At 33.8% G+C, this 20,546-nt stretch overlaps 1 pseudogene across 1 annotated transcript; it reads right to left on the bottom strand.

Moving 5' to 3' along the window:
• Nucleotides 1–6,074: 6,074 nt before the first annotated feature.
• Nucleotides 6,075–12,734, bottom strand: LOC143557092 (protein argonaute 16-like; annotated as a pseudogene). The gene is made up of 22 exons (XR_013139511.1): nt 12,461–12,734; nt 12,170–12,375; nt 11,868–12,077; nt 11,645–11,781; nt 11,466–11,563; nt 11,296–11,393; nt 11,052–11,220; nt 10,851–10,967; nt 10,400–10,507; nt 10,244–10,306; nt 10,043–10,156; nt 9,803–9,968; nt 9,594–9,706; nt 9,375–9,512; nt 8,580–8,710; nt 8,414–8,479; nt 8,264–8,327; nt 8,085–8,195; nt 7,916–7,989; nt 6,902–6,996; nt 6,615–6,646; nt 6,075–6,288 (listed from the first exon to the last, which is right to left on the bottom strand). The product of XR_013139511.1 is annotated as a protein argonaute 16-like (transcript).
• Between the last annotated feature and the right edge of the window lie 7,812 nt (nt 12,735–20,546).

The raw sequence follows: 20,546 nt of genomic DNA, 5'->3' as shown, positions 1-20,546 counted from the left end.
ATATGTAATTAATTTGTTGACTTGAGGAAATATATAATTAATGGATTTTTAAAGAGGAAAAATATGTAATTGATTACATCTTGTTTGTATTTTTGGATTCGAAATAGGTTTAGATTTAAATCTATAGAATGGAGCGATTGGTGTAAAGATCCTTTTGGGTTGATGTAACTTGGTTTTTCTTGCGGCCCTCGTTTTGAGGACTTGCAAGTCGTTTGTGTTGAATGAAGCTTATTTTCCAAAAAAAATATATATGTAATTAATGATCTTAGGAAGGGAATATATATAAAAATATTTTTTTTAAATCTATGTCACCACCTTTTGCATTTGCTGCCCCACCACTTAAATTAATTCGCATAATCTATCACATAATCTTTTAATACGGTAACCATCAATTTCATTAAGTTACACAAATAACTCTACTAATTTGTAATACGATAAGCTGGGTTTTTAATATGGTACGAAAGCTATGCCGATCAAAATCCTGCTTAAATGCACATCCCCGCCCCCCCCCCAATAAAAAAAATAGTATATTGTCATTCAAAAAGAACAAAATAAATAATAAATATATTAACAGAAAATGATAATGAAAATAAATATAACATAACCATGTGCCGCGTGCATAAATAAACATAGTTTGGTGGGATGTTGTTCCTTTAGCTTTATTTTTGCTTAGCCAATGACATAACTATGTGAATGGCCAGCCACACACCAAAAAAAAAAATAAAAAATAAAAAAGAACTATGTCAATGTAAGCATATAGTTGTGTACTTAAGAGCTTAGATTGCTCATTTATATTTATTCAACCAGAATCGTTTTATAACTTCAAATAATTAAATACTTTAATATTACATGTTGTAAACAACCCACCCCCGGCTCGATCATTCTAGTAGGCCCGAAATTTTTTATTTTGAAAAAAGATTTGTATTCTTAATCTTAAGCCCAATTACACAATTTATTAAGCTTACACAACCCAAATTATAACTCAATAAACTATTTAAAATTTAATTATTTAAACCCAATAAAAAAATTTACTTTCGGGCGAAATTTTCGGGGGGGGGGGGGGGGGGGGGGCTCAAAATGTATACAAAGTCCACAAACGATGGGGGGCCAGACTCAAATTTTCGGCCGAAAACGTCTAATTTTACACTATGTATAAAAAATTTGGGGCGAAAACGGGTAAATTTACACTACTACGTGAAAAAACCGGGGGGGGGGGGGGGGTTCCCCCGGACCTAAGTAAGCTTCACCAGTGATGCCTTGACAAGCAAATATCAAATCTTCGTATCAGTATTTCACCATGACATTGTTGTTGGGTTTTAGTGGTGATTAAAACCCGGTTTAATAATTATGACAAATAATAATTAATTCAGTTAATTAATAAATGCGCAGCGGAATATAAACGAGTAATCAGCACCAAAACAAAACCCGACAGGATCCGATTACAAGTCATACGAGCACAGTAAATGCCACAACCAATTAAATATATATAAATGTAGACCGACATATATATATATATATATATATATATATATATATATATATAATTTTACCACGGTTAATTAGCCGATCGAGACACCGAGAGTTAACGAGCAACGCTAGGTGACAAACGAGACCCGACGATGGCGGTGCACTAGGCAGCGACAACGGCGGTGGATTGTAGCAGTGGCAGCAGCACACGGCAGCGGCAAGGGAGGCCGGCGGTGGTGGTATAGAGTAATGGAAGAGATTGATTATCTTTTGGTGGCAAGGGTTAAATTATAATAATAGGTTAACTAGTTTATAAATAAACTAGTTAAGCTAATGCGGGCCACCAAGCCCATCTCTCGTTTTCAAAAGCCCGGTTCATAAAATCTCGTTAATATATGTCATATCCAGTTAACTAACTTAAACGTTTCACACTCGTTACCCAAAATGTAACTCTAACGGGTCAATACTCGATCATCCACGTTCACTTAACCGAACCGGTCCATAAATCCTACAATTATGTATGCCCTTCCCAGTTACATGCGAATAAATATTCATACTAATAGTAGTAATACATATTGTCCACCATTTAAGGATCTTTTTGTGTGACTCAGTGGCGAAGCTTGGGCTTCATCATGGGGGTGATCAAAGTCATGGACCCAAAAATTTTTGGGTCGACGATTCGGTTCGTATCAGTGATTCGGTTCGGGTTGGATTAAACAATATGACATCTATATATCTATTTTTTTTATTCATTCAAATGATTGTTCTTACAATAAAAAAGAAAAAAAAACTAGATAATTTTTTAACCAACAAAGGCAAAAAAATATTCATAATAATACGAGGGGAAGGGTGAGTACCTAGAAAAAAAATTACAAAGCAGCTCGACGACCTTTAAGACCTTTGAATTGCTCAATTATGGATTCCAAATCAAATCTTTCAGCAATTTCTTTTTCTATGTAAATCACCAAACTATTCGCGAAATACTCTTCTGACATCTTATCTAATTAAGAAGATTCAATAAGATGAGTTAAACTAAAATTTCACCATACAATACCAATTACAAGCTTAGTTGATCAATTTCCCTAAATCCCCAATTCCACAATTACAAACCCTAATTTTATAACCTTGAACATTAATCAATATAAATGCAATACAATGTTTAACAACAGCACAAAGACGAATTATTACTTTGCTGACAGCACTGAGCAACGGGTGGATGGCAGTAGACGGCGGATAGAAATGGCTGGTGGTCTCCGGTTGGAACAGGGTCGCACATGAGGTGAGGTAACAGGTTTATTAGTTTTCAAATCCAAACCCTAATCAATCCCCGTTTTTTATGTTGTTTAAACAAATTTTTATTTTTACAAATAGCCCTTTCAATTTTGAGTTTTATAAAAACAAAGCTTTTTACTATTTGACTACTATTTTGTAACTTTTGTTTATAAAAACTATGAGGCTTTATAAAAAATCAACGATGAGGTATTATATATATATATATATATATATATATATATATATATATAAAATCAGTGGTGACTGTAGCTTTTTGGAAAAATACCTCGGAGGTGACCGCGCTTAATACCTATAAAATTTTTCAAGAAAAATCGCGAAATTTACCTAACTAAACAAAAAAACGACAGTGACCGGGGCCACCCTGGTCCCCAAAGAGCTTCGTCCATATGTGTGACAAATTTCTTTAAATTGGCGCTTAATTGATTTATATTCGGATTTTGTAGGTTTGGGTGGCCAAGGGATAAATATATGAAAATAAAGGAAGATGATCATGGAAACTTTTGATGCAAAAGCCAAAGTCAACATTGTTAAACGGCCATGTGCTGGAATTTTAGAAATATTGGTTTATATATATTCATGTTAATATATTATGTATAAAACCTATTAGTTATATAATGTACATGTTAATATATTATGTATAAAACCTATTAGTTATATAATGTACACAGATGTGCATGTCTTAACCAAAACCTTATCAAGCTGATTTTCGTAAGCTTACATAGTTACATAACCTTGTACACCTGAATAATCATGCACGACCCAAGATAGATATGAAACCTAACTTTTGGCTCATTTCGGGGAAGACCCCTTTGGGAGCAAAAACCCAAAAGGAATGAAGACTATCAAGGTCGGTTCTTATTCCAACTTCATAGTAATGAATACTATCAACTCCAAAGGAAGATTCAAGAGATATACAACCCATTTCATCTTATATTTTAGTTTGATTCATTCTTTATAGTTAGTTATCTTTCATTTGTATATTGTAATTTGTTTGTGTTGGGATAGAAATACTCTAAGATAATTGATTGAATGAATGAAGTAATGTAAATGCATAGAAAATAACAAGAAGAATCAATCAAACTAGACCACAAACATATTCAACAATCATACATCACATATTAGATTGAATAACAATGTGTTGAATCACACAACTATGTGATTTGGTTTCTTGCAAATTTAGAAAAAAAAAGCCGATGCTTTTCAAATGATGTTTTAAATCTATATTTTTTGTTTTAACCCCCCGTGTTCACTACATTCCCACTAATTGTTCATGATATACTTCATTCTAGTAGTAATATCTGAAAGCAAATACTTGACGACTTGGCGTTTAACATGACAAAAGTCTAATCTTGTTTGAGTTTACTATAATGTAATCTCAGGCATACTTAATTCAGGATTTTGACATGTGTGCTGCCTACAACTGTGTTTTGTCTTGTAAAACAGTTAATGTCAATGTCACAAAGTTAGAATTACATGAAATTTTTATTTAATTAGCTAATCTTAGACGACATTCTAATATATTCTTATTTAAATTTGATTTTTTAAAGATCCTTCTAAGGTAAATAAAAAGTAGACGTTAGAAACTATTGATGCATAGTTTTGCGAATTAGTTTGAAGTTCCTGTCAATAAATTGCTAATCCTACAAACATTTTACAACATATGTTATCCATACTTATCCTAGGTCTACAACTTACTTAGAACTACTTATTAATGCTAAGCTTAAGCACCTATAAATAGATATGTTTGGATCTCATAACATAATGCTCTAATACCAAGTCTAATAATCAATTCAGAAAAAAAATTCACTTCACATTAATTATTGTAATAACAGCAAATACCAATGAATAAAAGAAAGTGGATTTGAAAACACACACTAATTTCTAAATAAGCAACCAAAGTTATTAGTTAATTAGTTGTTATCACATACAATTAATATAAAAATTAAATAAAATGGAACATGCGTTCTCTCCATAAATAATCATGTGCTAATCTTCAATAAAATAATCAACCCTTTCAACAATGTTTTCACCCCTCTCATCACTAGAAGTTCGTCTTTGGTTATCTTCCTAAAAAGAAGTTAAGAACTTTTTACAATGATCGGCATATGTGTATATATACATAGGTTCGATACAAAACCTGAATGAATACAATTTAGGATGTAGAGAACCGTGTAAACCACATGCGTACATTGTTTACTGATCTTATGTATCACAATAGTGTATTATATTTGAACACTATGCATATATTCATGAGATTATTGGCATTATTACAATACTCTTTAAAACTTAGTTTAGCATTCAACAAATATGTACATGTATATATTCTTAACTATGATCCATAAGATGAAGATGACTGTGTAACTAAATAAAACCTTTTTATCACTCTCATTATATCTTAAGTGTTTATCATTAGTTGCTTTCGTATATGATCATTTGTTAGATCTTGTAATAAGCCACTTTCAATGATATGCCAGTCAACACAAGAAAAAGGTTTATAATTAAGTGAAATGCTCTTATTTTTGAATTTCCTTAACTCTTTATATTAAATGGATAGGGTGTGTGGCTTCAAACCACATGACAAAACCGTCACCACCCCATGTAGATAGGGTGTATGGCTTCATTCCTTGGCAAATGCTTACCACATAAAATTGATTCATTTTTTACATTTATTGTACTTGAAGAACTAAAAAACAAACAAAAAATTCTATGGTACTTATGAGTATGCATTGCCAGTGATTTTGTGGTTTACAGGTACTTAAGGGTAGAAATGAGATGGCAGTAAAGAATTGAATGGTGCATGGATAGTACCCATGAGTGCCCCTTCCCCCTAATACAAAACCGGTCCAAATGTAAATTTAAAATCATCCATTCACCTTTATTCAATTAGTTTATCTGTTGGTTGAACTCAGCATGAACATGCCAAAACTCAAAAGAAACATTTGTATTGATCTTACAGTCGATATATAACTTCTTTCACATATTAATTTATTATATTTATATATACAGTTGGTTAGTAAATTCTTAATTAAAAGGGTAGAACCAAAACCAAGTAAAGCTACAAGTGCACTTAAATCGAGAGTCCAAAAGGACCATACCATATTAAGCCTTAAGTTATGACTCGTTTCATGAACCCACATGACTGCTGCCTTCAATTAAAAAATACCCACATCTTAAAATCTGCTACATCCCAAAACAAGAAACTAGTTTAAGACCAATCAGCTGCTGCACAAACTATCAAAAACTGACCCCCAAAACCTAAGACTTCGCAGCGTCTAGTAAATTTACAACTAAGATTAAGGACTCTAGAAATTAGTAGGTGTGTATCATGGTGAATAATGATGTTAAATGCCACACGTTAACAAAAAAACATGGAATCTTCAATATCTTCATCTAACTTAGGTAGCTTGGGGACCGGTATGCTTCCTATGGAAGTGATGCCTGTTCCAGCCGTGGTTTCATGTAAATCTTCAAACTTTATAAACTGGCCCATTTGTCGGGCGGCTAGATGCGCATAAGAAATGGGTGCCACTGCAAAAAAAATTATAAAAAATGATAGTTTCATTTTTGTAATTTTCTAGTTGTCCAAAGTCATATGGCTATAACTTGTTTTTATTTCACAATAATCAAACGTTTTGAATTAAAATGATGTAGGTAGTTTTATGCATTAAAATGATTGTTTTTAGATTGACTGTTTAACCTGTTCAATTGAATGGTCAAGTGTCAACCCACCAACTCACTTGGTTAAAGTTGGCGAGTCAACTCGTTTCAACCCATTTGACAAGTTTAGATAAACGGGTTTAACTGGTCGTGTTCAGGTTATATGACTTTAAGTGTGCTACAGATGAAGGAAATACCTATTGAAGTTGCGGCGCTGCCCCGCTGGGATCTGTGATGCCATTTCAAAGGTCAATAATGAAATACAAAAAAAAAATAATAAATAGATAAATATAAACTTCAATGGTTTGAAAACACGTCATGCAATTTACAGAAAAAAATCGACTAACAAGTTCTCATTGCTTTGTCAGAAAAAATAATTTTCAAACCCAAAAAATAAAAATGATTGACTTGACAAAAATGCCCTAGCTATTTTCTAAAAATCACATGGCATGGAATAGCATAAATCCCTAGCTTCAATACTCACACATATGATAGGTTAAGGATTAGATTCTGCAAGGCATCAGGAGAGAAACCAATCTCATCAAGCAAGACATGGTAGTGTGCGGGACGAGAAGTACCCTGCAAATGAAAAATATATAAATATTTCTAAATTCTATATAAATACTCAGTAGTCTCGTAAACGAACAGAACGAACAAGAACGAAGCATGCTCGTGCTCGTTTGTTTAACTTTAACCGAGCAAACGATCCAACATGAACAATTAAATGAACGGGATTTTCTTGTTCGTTGGCTAAGAAAATGAAAGTGTTTTGTGTTCATTTATGTCAGTTTGTTAACAGTATAAAGGAACGGTTCATGAACATAATCAGGCTAAAACCAATTAAAAATAAATGTGGATAACTATGTGTTGGGCCTATTTAGTTATTAAAACTAGACTAAATTGTAAAAGGCCAAAAGAAAAAAGTTAAATGAATGTATTAACGACAGAAAGAACTTAAACAAACGTACAATAACGAACATAAATTAACGTAACGAACTAACATAAATGAATTTAAATTAAAGTTCACGAACATAAATGAACCAACAAGACATGTCTTCATGTTTGTTCGTTTATTAAATAGACGAACATAAATGAGCTTCCTGCCGAACGGTACACTGGATGATCAGTTCGTTTACAGGTCTATTACTTAGTGCCCCTGTCAGTGTACAAAAATTATATGATTACGGTAATCTATTTTTCAATGAAACTATTTAGAAGATTTCAAACATTAATAGTATCCTTTGGGAGAAAATTTCAGCCTTTGAAGCTAACAGTATTTGTTTATCTATTTCACCCATTAAAGATTAAACATAACACAAATTGACCCATTCTCAAGTAAATGTGTCTATAATATCCTTTAACAAGTAAACATTATTATGTGCCACTACTGGCATGTAATGCCAGATTGCCAGCAAGCGGAGTAAAAAAGCAAATAGATCTAGACTTATTACATAATAGAAAATAAATAAATAATAATAAAAGGGTTTTAGAAACTTACAATCATTCCCGGTTGAGTACACATGTAAAAATCATAGTTTCTTGGATGCACCACGTTATTGTCTACTACGGTACCTGAACACACATAACCATAAAAGAGGTTAATTATTTAATTGTTTAACAGAGGAAAACAAGTAAAAGTAATAATAATTATTAAAAAAAAAACAGACCAGAAGGGACATTTTCAGGCCGTTAGCTTTAAAGAGCTTTGTGTGGTGCCTCTTTTGAGCCACGATCACTGTGAACTTAGGTGGATCACCCTCACCTAGCAACTGGTAAGCCTGTATTTACCTAAAACTATTAGTTTGACCCGTTTGACCCACTCATAAAGAGAACATAATATTCATACCTTGATCAATTGATCCAACTCATAATTCAGAACTTGATTAAACTGGGATTCACTCACACCATCCCTGAGAAAAAAAAAAGACAATTGCATAAATTATGTCAAGATGATGCAATTTTCATCAAAAAAGATACTGACAGCACTGATACTTACCTGAAGACTATAATTTGAGTCGGTTTGTGTTTGTTGCTTGTTCGATAAAACTCCAGGAGTAGTTCACTGTTTGAAATATGACCAAACAGGTCGAACGAGTAAATAAAAAAATTAGGTCTAACATACCATGAAATTATCTTAAAAACACAAATATTTACAAAACTACCTCATCATGCCATTGTCGGTTCCATCTTCTTGTGGTTCAAACAAACCTTGAATCATTTCCACCTTTGATGATTGAGTCCTAACACATGCTTTATATCTTGAAATCAATGGCCAAGATTGAGATCCAACAATCTATAAACATGCTCGTTTTTCACAAATAAACAAAATAATAAATAACCACCTAGTAAAGAAACAAAAATAACTAGGCCTGTGAACAAAGTCAACAAACCAAATGTTCAGTGAACCATCGTGAACTGATCGGTGGGATGTTCGTTCATTTAATTAAGGAATAAGCATGAACACAATCTTTTGTTCATTTAAATAAACATAGGAACATGAACACATGTTTCAATCGTTCATTTATGCTCATGAACGTTCGTTATGTTTGTTCATTTACGTTTGTATGTTTGCCAAATTTCTTACTTATATTACTTTGAAATCAATTTAGTTTTCAAATTTTAGAACTCTTTGTTAACTTGTAAAATGTTGGATGTAAAGATAATGATATTTTAGACCTTAATTTGAATATTCACATTTAATTTAAATTGGTGTACGTTTATGTTCGTGAACGTTGTTTAGTATATTAGCAAATGAACATAAACAAACACAAATACGAACACATTCATTTTCTTAATGAACGAACAGGAACAAGAAAATCTGTTTGGTTAAAGTGTTAAGTTTGTCATTTGTTTGGTTAAAGTTAACCGAACAAACACGCACATGCTGCCTTCACGTTCATTAGGTTCATTTACAAGCCAAGAAGTGGCCCGTGAAGGAATACAGTATAAAGCAGTACCGCAGCAATTGACGGGATATCGGGTCGACCCGTTGACCCATGAGATACATCCATCCCCATTATCATTGTTGGAGTATCATGTATGAAGGGTATACAAGATAACTGCTCTACTGACAACAAAGAATTGATCCCACCAAGCTTAAGACAGGAAAACAAAAATATATAAGTTGATATAAGTTTATAGATAAACAAAATAATATAAAGATTTAAGTACAATACCTTTGAGTTAATTTTCAAAAGCACGTTCGTGAGATATTGATCAGTGACCTTAAGTGGACATATGCATTGTGTAGGAATTCCATGATCACTTAAACACATTTTCTTCCAAGGACCTTCATAAATTAAATATATAAATTTTATAGGTGTGACCATTGACATTATTTAGATGTAATGCATTTTATACAACAAATAAACGAATTAGTAATTACCATATAAGTCACAGTTTTTCTTCTCTGGTAATATGCAAAGAAGAAACTGAGGAGGACGTATGAACTTTGCCAAAAGATAGTCAAACATTTTTTCCACACGTACTACGGGCCCATATTTTCGATTATGCGGGTCTTCCTCCATTAGTGAAAATGGACGATCAATAATCTGAGAAAATTAAAAACCAAAATCAAAACATTTGAAATAAAAACGGACAAAGAATTAGCGAATTGTTCACCTACAATTCCTTTATTCATTCCACAGTTTATGAGTTCCCGTGAAATAAAACTTGCATCAAACTTTGCAGAGAAATTAACAACTGCCCAAAATTTTATTTTGATGGGACTAAAAAGCTTCTGCAAGAAAAATAATTTGAAAAATAATAGATACATTAGCTGCAATTCTTTATAATTTAACATGTATAAGAATATATATATAAATACCTTGTTTTTAAAGCTCCATCTTCCATTACTAGGAGATAAGTCTTCTTCATTGCCAACTTTTAACTACAATCGCAAAGATATCAAATGTAAAGGATATTGTGATCACAGTTCCAGAAATATAAAGAGATGCATTATAAAATAAAAGTAAATAACAACCTTTGGTGCTTCAAGAACACGGCCTTCAACTTCAGCAAATTGTTTCTCAATAGAAATTCCACATGAAGCTAGTAAAGGGTCATCATCATAATGATAGTTTTTCATAGCCTGATAGGTTAAATAACTGATCAAATTACAAAATAAAAAAAGACAGCAATGTGGCAAATATAACCAATTTTCTTATAAACAGGTCGATCCAGCTTATGTTTTAACCCTAACGGGTCAAATGGGACGAAAGTCGCCTTAAGTGTTTTAGTATGCACAAATTTCCTAGATCATTTTACCTAACAACTTTGACTATTAACAAAATTATAAAAAATATATATATGTTTATGGTCAACCCAAACAAAGGGAGAAGGGTTCACAAAACATTCGGTTCATTTGCAGACCTAAACCAGCCCATGTAGCCACCTCCATGATATGTAGGATGAAGAGAGTAATAAAGACTTACATTTGTTATAGCTTGCATTTTCTCTCGAGGTTTCTGCCTAGATTTTTCAATTAAAGATGTTCTCTGCAATGTAGATAATGCCTTCGTATACCGTTGAAGTGAAACAAGAGAACATAGCTAGAAACCATGAGAAAATAATATCATTAGAAGGTTCTCTCAAAAAAACATACAGAGAAAGGAAAGGATAAATTAAGATACAACCTCCATAGGCAAATAAGTTGGATTATTTGGTTTACCAACATCAATGCATGGTAAGTAAGCAGAGTAACTAACTTCAATCTTACGGTGCTTGGTAAAATAATCAAGAACTGTAATATTTACAGTCTGGTCATCATATGTACCGTTTTCTTTTTTCACTCTCATAGGAAACCTTAAAATTAACAAAAAATCAATTGTCACACAATTGGGAGTTACAGACATACAATCAAAAAAGATAAAAACTAACAATTGTTGATTGCACGTTTTTTCACTCATCCCAGTGATCCTGAACTCCCTGTTGCTATGTGTTGTTTTAATTCTCAAGTTTTTAAGCACTTCCTTGGCCTGTTAAGAAAATGCACATATACTGCAAGTGAGTAAATAGAAAGAAAATGATGTCTATAACCGTGTTATTACCTTTAGCCAGTCAATAGACCGAGCATCACGTGCATTTTGGTGAGATTTTAAAAAATCAATCACCGGACCAGGAGTAATAATCATTGTAGATGACACATCTACCCAAACAAATGCAATAAGTAAATAATCAAATGAAGAACATCTACCATAAGTAAACTGTAAGTCAACAAAGGAAATACCCATATTCAATGACAAACCACCAATTGTTGGACGAAAACTAGAAAAAAATCCACTGCATACTGTGACACCCCCTCCAACATCACTAAAGTTCCTTGAGTCATCATGAAAGAATGATTGTCTAACCAAAAGGCATCCTCTGCATTAATAATAGACATAATAAGCTAAAAATATAATAAAAACTAAAAACCGACAAGCACTCATGGAAAGAAAACAAAAAAGTGCCTTTGAGCTGCTTGTTGTCTCAATATCGTATCAAGAACCCTCAATGCATCTTGAAGTTTTTCAGCCTCTGATCCTTGAAGGGCAATAGCAACCGACTTTAAGGGTATTTCAGCAACATAACTGATATCTACTTTGAAACTCTTCTCCTGAAAAGACTGTTTTGCCCTTTTACCATATTCACTGGGAATCCCATCATGAGCAGGGCTTCCACTGCAAAAAGTAAAGTTACTTTAGCTAAAATCTTCAAAGAGTTAAAATGTTCAACTGCTGCAAAGCTAATAAGTATGAAAATATTGACACACCGGTTTGCATAAGAATCTTCTAGAACAACCTTGAACCCATACTTGTTTTTTGAGAAAGGCCCAACAGTATACAAACTCTTCTCTCCATCATATGCAAATTTCTTACCAGAAAGTTCAGACGAGCATGCTTGGTATAATTTGTCAAGAATCTTTCTTCCTAAAACTTTGTTCTCAATTGCTCTGTTATCTTCAGAAGTGATGGATACCTGCATTAACATGACATTATAGAAATACATGCTTGACTATAAAGATTATGAAACAAAAACAAAAACTAAAACTTCAATACCATACACTGTACTGGTAGAATATCTCATCTGGATTCTTGACAGAAACTTTGAAGTGATTAACAAGCAACGAAATAGATCTTCCACTGCTTCCAAATCCAGGCCTACTAATAACCGAATGGTTTAGACCATTTTCATGATCTGTCTCCACATCAAGTTCTATAACTTCACACAAAGGTGCACTTGTTGGCGGTGATAAGTGTGAGGAACCATTAGCACTTTCACCATTTACAGTCTCCATCTTTTACATCCACAGGAATCCTTGCTGATTTGAATATATAATAATATAAAGACATCAACATTAGCTACATAACACAACAGCTTCTACTAGAAAGTATTATCATTTTCGACAGCAATCATAATTACTCTTCATAACCAAACTTAAAGTCTAGACACATAATCAAGTACTAAATACAATTTAGGTGCTAACACTATATTAATCTTGAAGTTATTTGATAACGCATAACACCAACAGTCAAATACTAACTTAGTACTACACAGAAATTTAGATTTGAACACTGCATTTACTTAGCCTAATATATGCATCAGAAGCTTTATTTGTTAAAATTCAAACGCATTATACAATGCAACTTGAGAAAGCACTCAAAAGTCTTCAGATATTAAACAATGCAACCATTGAAACCAAATCTGAGCCCTAAAACAGAGTATAAACACTCAAAAACCCTAGGAAATCAACAATCACACATATTACAAGCAAATTACAGCAATCCTCTTCCAATGTTGCATGCTAATTAGGAGTGCAAGAAAGCAAAAGGTTAAAGTAATCAACTACAACAAACAACAGCAGCAGCAACAATTTCATATATTATCAATAAAACTCAGTTGTTTCACCTAATGTATATAACAGTCAAAATTCAAATGCATTATTCAATGCAACTTGAGAAAAACTCAAAAACAGTCACAAGTCATACAATGCAACCAGTAAAGCAAATGTTGAGCCCTAAAACGCTCAATCATGCATGCTAATTAGAAGTAATCAACTACAACATAAAAGCGGCAGCAGTAGAAACAACAATGATTTCATAAAATTCAGGTGGATTATAAAGCGAAATGAGAGATTAAGTGAAGATCATTGTTGGAAGAGAGCATTGTGATTTGTGAAATTAATTATAATTACCGTTTGAAGAGGATGATGAAATTAGGGTTTTAGGGAGAAATGAAATGAGAGCACGGAGAGTGTTGATTCTGTAGGTAGGTGTGCGTGTGTATAGTGAGAGTCAAATCAGTCGTACGGCGGTGTGACGTATTGTAGTTTGTACGGGAGGTGATTTACAGGGTGTTTGGGATTTTTGATTGCTAAAATGTGGAAAAGGGTTATTTTGAGTAACATTCACATCATCTTCGCTATTCGTTCAGATATGTTTGGTTCGTTAAAAAGCTACATCTAAATGGTTTTTCTGACCTCTTATTCAATCAGACACAAAATAAGTCTGAATGAGAAAGAGGACCAACCAAAATATCCTAACATAATAACACCGTTTCCTTCCAAATCACGATCACTCCTCTAACAAAATAAGTTTGATTCAGTGTGTTTGGGATTGTTTAAAATTACCTAATAGTAGAAATTTTGTGAATTGGTTTTAGAAAAACTACTTATTTGAAAAACAAGTTAAAGCGATAATGATGATGATGAAGGTGGTTGTTGTTAAACTAGACAGTGGCGCCGCGTGTTCCAACGGGTTAGTAATGCGTGGGAAATTTAGTATCGGTTCAGTTCATTGTGATATTGATACGGTACTAACATTCAGGATAACAATTGAAAGAGAAAACCTAACCAGCACATGTTATAACACTCGGGGGAAAAACCCCAAAAGATAAAGTGCTAGTACGACGATGAAAAAATGTGTTAGTTAAATTGACTCAGGGGTGTAATTTGTTGATTGATTTTTTTAAAAATTACCAATTTGAAAAATAAATTAAAGCAAATTTTGAAAATTATCTGTATTAAATAAAATTAATAAAGTTGAATAGACATTCAAAATTCAAAAATAAAAAAGTTTTTCAAAGCAGATTGAAGTTGACCAGGGTTTCTTGAAAACTAAAAATGTATAAATAACTGTAGGGCCCATTTACATAATGTAGATTTTTGTATTATTTCGTTTTGTTCACAATGTATTTGTTACCTTTCATTTTATTTCTTTGTATGTTTGGGCTTGACCGATACAAACAAAAAACCCATATGAGCCAATGTATGGAAATAAGCATGGCAAGTCTCACATTATAAATAATGGAGACTTATCCATGCAAACTAACCTTTTGCAATATCTACTAACTCTCACCCACTTTCTTTCTACCTTACTCCCTCTTTCCTTCCTCTTTGGAAATAAACAAACGCACAACAAGATCCGAGATCTTGACTGCTACAAGTAATTTCTGCTAGCTTGTAGTTTGAGATTGATTAAGAACATTGTTAGATCCGCTCTTTAGGAACCTACAATTGGTATCAGAGCTTTCGGTTCTTCTAGTTGAGGTTTTTAGGTCACAACCTTGGATTTTGGTCTTGTTTTAGTGTTTGAAAGGGGTGTATAAGTGTGTTTAAGTGTTCTTCGGGTTCCTTAAGGTGTTTGAAGCTTCAAAAGTGTGTTTGTACTTGAATCCGTACCAAACAGCGATCTAAGCGACTTGGTTTTCTCCACATTTTAAATCGCATCGCATATTGATTTTGAATCGCATCGTGTTTTGAAATTCATATCGCATCACATTTAAGAGTTCAAATCGCATCGCATTTGAAATCTTATTCGCATCTCTTTTTAGATTTTAATCGCATTCCAAACCAATCGAATCGCAAGTCTCAAACCAATCGCATCTGTGGAAACCAATCACATTTGAACTCAGTTGCATTGCGCCCCGAAAAGAATCGCATCAACAAATCGCATCGCATCCTGAAAAGAAACCAATCGCGTTACAAACCAATTGGATCGCATTTTTCTGTGCGATTCGTTTAAACTTAGTGTTTCTAACAGAATTTGCCACCTTTTCAAGACTGTTTGGCTTGATATCTGCTTTGAAAATGTCTTACGATCCGGAAGCACTAAAGAATTACTTGATGTTTGAGAACAGGGCTGAAACCACGAACAAACCACCTAAGCTATTAAATTTTGATAACAATATTAATGAATGGAAGTGGAGGTTCAAGAATTCTTTAAGAATTAATAACTTTGCACTGTTGAGTTCAATTAAGAATGGACCACAGAAACCACTACCATGACACCAAATGGTCCCGTTGATGTTCCTCCGGAACGTTTAACTATAATGACAAGAAATTAATGCTTGATAATGAGAAAGCTTATGGAGTGATTAGTGTGTGTCTGTCGGCTGATATAGCTTTAACTCTGAGTGAATGCTCAACGGTAAAAGACTTTTGGGATGCCCTTGCAGAAAAGTTTGGAGGAAATCTCGATATGAGGGAAAGTAGAAAAGAGATGTTGAACGAAGATTTCAACATGTTTAACTATATTCAAGGAAAATCAGTTACTACTCTTCTCAACAGATTTGAAGCATTGATTACCAAGATGAGAAGTGTTGGTATTGTTAAAGACATGTCTGAGATCAACAAAAAGCTGTTAAATTCATTACCATACATGTGGAACAGCAGTGTCACCACTGTCACACCCCAACCTAAGGCGGAAATGCCGGGGCGTGATCCGATTGCTCACAGCTCGAAGATACTATCATAAATAAAATGTGACATTATCTAATTAATTATTTTAATTCAAATGTACACACAATAATCAAATACAACAAAACAATTCAATTAAATAAATACAATCAATTAAATTTAAGTTTGTCTTCAATATAACTTATGGTCTTGACTACATATCCATACTTCAATCTAAGCAACCTTCATATGCGTAGAAAATGGAGTTTGTCAACAACACATGTTGAGTGAGATGATCACCAATTTTGAAACATTAAATAATAGCATATATATATATATATAGTTGATAAATGATAAATGCGCAAACCAACCATGTGATAATAATCAATCGAATCATAACAAACATGCATATAACAAATTGTGTGCGCCAATGAAATCGTTGCCAAGCGAATCGGGCATTGATTACAATGACTAAGGTTGTCATTTTACCTTTGCCAAGCGAATCACTCCGGTTACTAAGACGGTCGTATGATCATACTAATGAGAACCCTTTACAAGGGGATATGTTGGACCTCTCCGAAACGTTATCAAGTAAACAATTAAACATGTAGCAACTAGCAAATAACATTCAACTGATATTCACACAATGATTATATTTGCGATTTTGTGTATATATATAGATAGAAAATATGAATAAGCACGCATATGTCCCCAAAACATTTGAAAACAGTAGATAAAAAGGGGAATGATCAAACTCACCTTAGACGGAAGGCAAGTGATTAATAAAATCGACAAACGAACTAATGATTTAAGCGAGTCGTCCAATACACGTCCAACGAGATTAATGATCAGAATCTGAAACTTTGTGATATGAAACTATAAATAAAAACGAACTTAATGCCGCTGGAATCAATCCAAATGGATGAGTAGAACTCTAGTTATGTTGATTTTAATGTTTAAACGAGTCGAGTCTGACCAAAATCCAAACTTTGAGTCGGGAGTCGGGTTTTGGTCGAAAACCTTAAAATTTAATTACGAGAAGAAAAGTCTTCTGGACCGAACATTGAATCCGACCAGAAGTATGAGAAAGCGAGAAGTCAAAGTTGTTAACTATTTTACCCTTTATCGGATTTTAAAGCAATTGACCAGTCAATACCCTTCAATCTCAGAAATTGATTGAAGGTTATTAACTAGGGAATATTTATGAACAATTTTATAGTTTACAACTTACCCGGAAAGTGAAAGGATCAAGAGATATAACGAGTCAAAGATCAACGTATAAGCAAAGTCAAACGTCAAGGCTTGTGTCTTTAACGAATATGAAAAAACCGAAGGGTTTGAGAATGAGCAGAGGTAGGTGACGGATGGAGGAGATGTAGTAGGGTTAGGTTAAGGTTTATAGCAGGGAATTATGATGTGTTTATATAAGAATAGCTAAAACGAACCAAATACGGACTTTTTGGCCCGTTTAAGCAAGTATATGCGATTTAAGGAAAGAATCTTCAATTTATTCACAAAGATCTGATCTTGGACAAAGGAAAATGAATTAGGAATGGTATTTTAGTTGTATGATGTTTACTTTGACCTTAATTCACTCTAACATGCCTAAAATAAACGATTTTATACCTTAAACGAACTAGAAAACGAACTAAGGCTTAAACGATCTGTGCAGGTACCCCGTTGCGCAGCGCCCCGGGCCACAATGGGGAAAGTTTCATTTTTTGCATTTTTAGTCCCTGTAGTTTGATATTTGGTATATTATTGAACTTTTTATGTTTTAAATAAGGATTTAGACATTATATAAAGTATGAGGGGTATAAATTGAACATTAGAAACTTAAATATATTATTTTTGTTTAATAATGAAAGTCTAAATTATTCCCGGTCAGTTTAAACGTAAACGAAAAATCCAAGATGTTACAACCACCATGAAAAGAATCACAAACTTGAACACCACAGCACTCATATAATTGACTTCTACCATCAAATCCTTTGAGATGGATGATAAACTCCAAATGGACAATCATGTCGGTTCTCTGAATCATGCAGGTGTTTCTACTGATTCTGGTGTAGGCTCAGCTTTTCTCAGCCAATCACGTCCAACATGCTGCTAATTTGAAACTAAAAATTTTTCAATCAGATAAAGCAGTTAAATATTATATAAACATTATTACAGAGCTTAAGGCTAAAGTTAAAATCTTAGAATCTGAGCTTTCCGATAAGAAACTTGAATTAACTGCTGAAAATTTTAAATTAGCATCAGGTAAGTTGAATGATATTCTTGTAGCATAAAGGGGTGCTAAACAAAAGGCGGGTTTAGGCTATGATTATTCAGCTGTGCCTCCCTTCACCTTTAAATGACAATTACACTAGCCTATCCCACTTTAGTTATAATGCCCATCCAAAGGAAGGGATGGTATATGGAATTGGTTATGTACCAAAATCAGCAACATTTGTTCCTCTAGCTTCTAAAGCAACTGCTCCAATACCTGTAACTATTGATTCTAGTGGTGATTCATCCTGTTCAGCAGGTTGTGTAAAAGAAAGTGGGTCGGTGGAAATGGACACGAGTTGTGATTATGAAACCGTTATGACGAAACTTTTGTTGAAAAATGTGTCAATGAAAGTAGGCCTGTTGAGATGAACATATCAAGTTGTTCATCATCAAGTTTTGAGGCTGAGGATAATTCAAGTAAAAGCAAAGTTTTTGAAAATGAAAAGGCAAGTACTTCGTATAAACATGTTCCACCAAATAAACGATCATTTTCTTAAACAACCAATCAATTAGGAAATCCTCAGTCATACAACTGATGTGTGGGTGAAATATCCTATGTTAAATGAGTCATATCACATGTTTTGTGTGTTTATATGCCGGAAACACGATTACTTTGTTTGAGTTTATGATTACAGGTGTGTCGGAGCTTAAAGGAGCTAAATTGGAGCATAGGAGATGGAATGGAAATGAAGGTTTTATTGCATGAAATGATAGAGAATTTGAAGACGAAGACGTGGCCGAAAACGGGGCATAAATCGGAGTTCAAATGAAGAAGTTACAGACGAAGCACCATGGTGGGTGACAGGCCCACCATAGCCTACGGTGGGACTGCCACCGTAAGGCAGAAGATGAAGACCGTAGGCTACAGTCTCCACCGTAGCCTACGGTGGTGTGACTGTAGCTTACGGTCGCCTGGGCGGAAAAACATGATTTTTAGGTTTTTTCTTCCATATTTTAGCCCGGTTCAACCCTAGGACGGCTATCCTTCATACCCTAGCCCCCTTAGACGATTTTGGGGCCATTCTCCACCATCTTAACACCTCCCAATCACCATAATCATCCATGCCATCATCCATTCAAGAATCAAAGAGGCCATTCAAGATGCATATGCTAGGTTAATCCGCTCGTGACCATCTCAGGGTGTAGGGTTGAGTTATTCATTGGATTTGTGGTACTTTAACCTTAACTTTTGGATTTTGTTTGTATGCTTGAAAATGTTCTTGGGTAATCAATGATATTTGAAGTTTATCAGTTAATGATTTTGGTCATCAACAATTAGGACTGAGTTCTTAGTGTGTAACATTCGTTACTTTTCAAACCCGAAAACCCGACCTGTTTTAAATTTTTGGATTTTTGACTTCAACTATTTATATATATATATATATATGTATATATAAAGATATATTCTCAAGATTCGTTTGACATTCGTCAATGTTTTTCCGACTCGGTTTATCATTCCATGTATTTATGTTTATCGTTTACTATTAATAAAATATTCCCAACGTTTAATATTCAGTGTTCGTTCGATGGTTAGTACGTTTATTCGTTTACGAAAATAAATCTCGAGCTTCACGTTAATCAACTTTCGGGTTGAATGCGTAAATATCCAAAAGTCGTAATTATTAAAAGAAAAAAAAACGAAAAGTATAAATTATAAAGTTCAAGGTTAGAAGTGAAAATCTAAATATTAATTTACAACTTAAAGGAATCCTAAACTTGAGGGTTTAAAGTGAAAATATCATTTAAATTATATTATTATTATAATAGATTAACCTTAACCCAGCCCCACCCCCTTTCCCGTTCACGATTTTCCGGCAGCCGGAATCCGGCGCCGGCGTAGCCTAAACACCGACTTAAACGCGTTTTTAACCCAATTTATTTATATAATAATGTTTTGCCGTCAATATTAAACAACACCAAGTTAATTGCATTTATTCGCCGTAAATAAACTCCTAATCGTCGCCGGAAATCACGGAATCACCATTAACCATAATTGACGCGTAGACGCTCCCCTAGGTAGTATAAATAGGACGTCCTCCCTCGTCCCAACTCGCTCACACCTCTCTTTCTCTCTAATTCTCCCTGTTTTGGCCGTAATATCGCGCTCAAACCTCGGCTCTGGCGAAGTGTCGTTCCCCACCAAAACACCACGTTTTAAAGTAACTCATATATGCATATTAACAGCGGGTGACCACTGAAC

Source organism: Bidens hawaiensis, unplaced genomic scaffold (assembly GCF_021521415.1).
Source record: "Bidens hawaiensis isolate Kalapana, Puna unplaced genomic scaffold, B.hawaiensis_p1.1 tig00018812_1, whole genome shotgun sequence".
NCBI lineage: Eukaryota > Viridiplantae > Streptophyta > Magnoliopsida > Asterales > Asteraceae > Bidens > Bidens hawaiensis.
The sequence above is the reverse complement of the archived record's forward strand: the minus strand, read 5'-3'. Positions and strand labels throughout refer to the sequence as shown.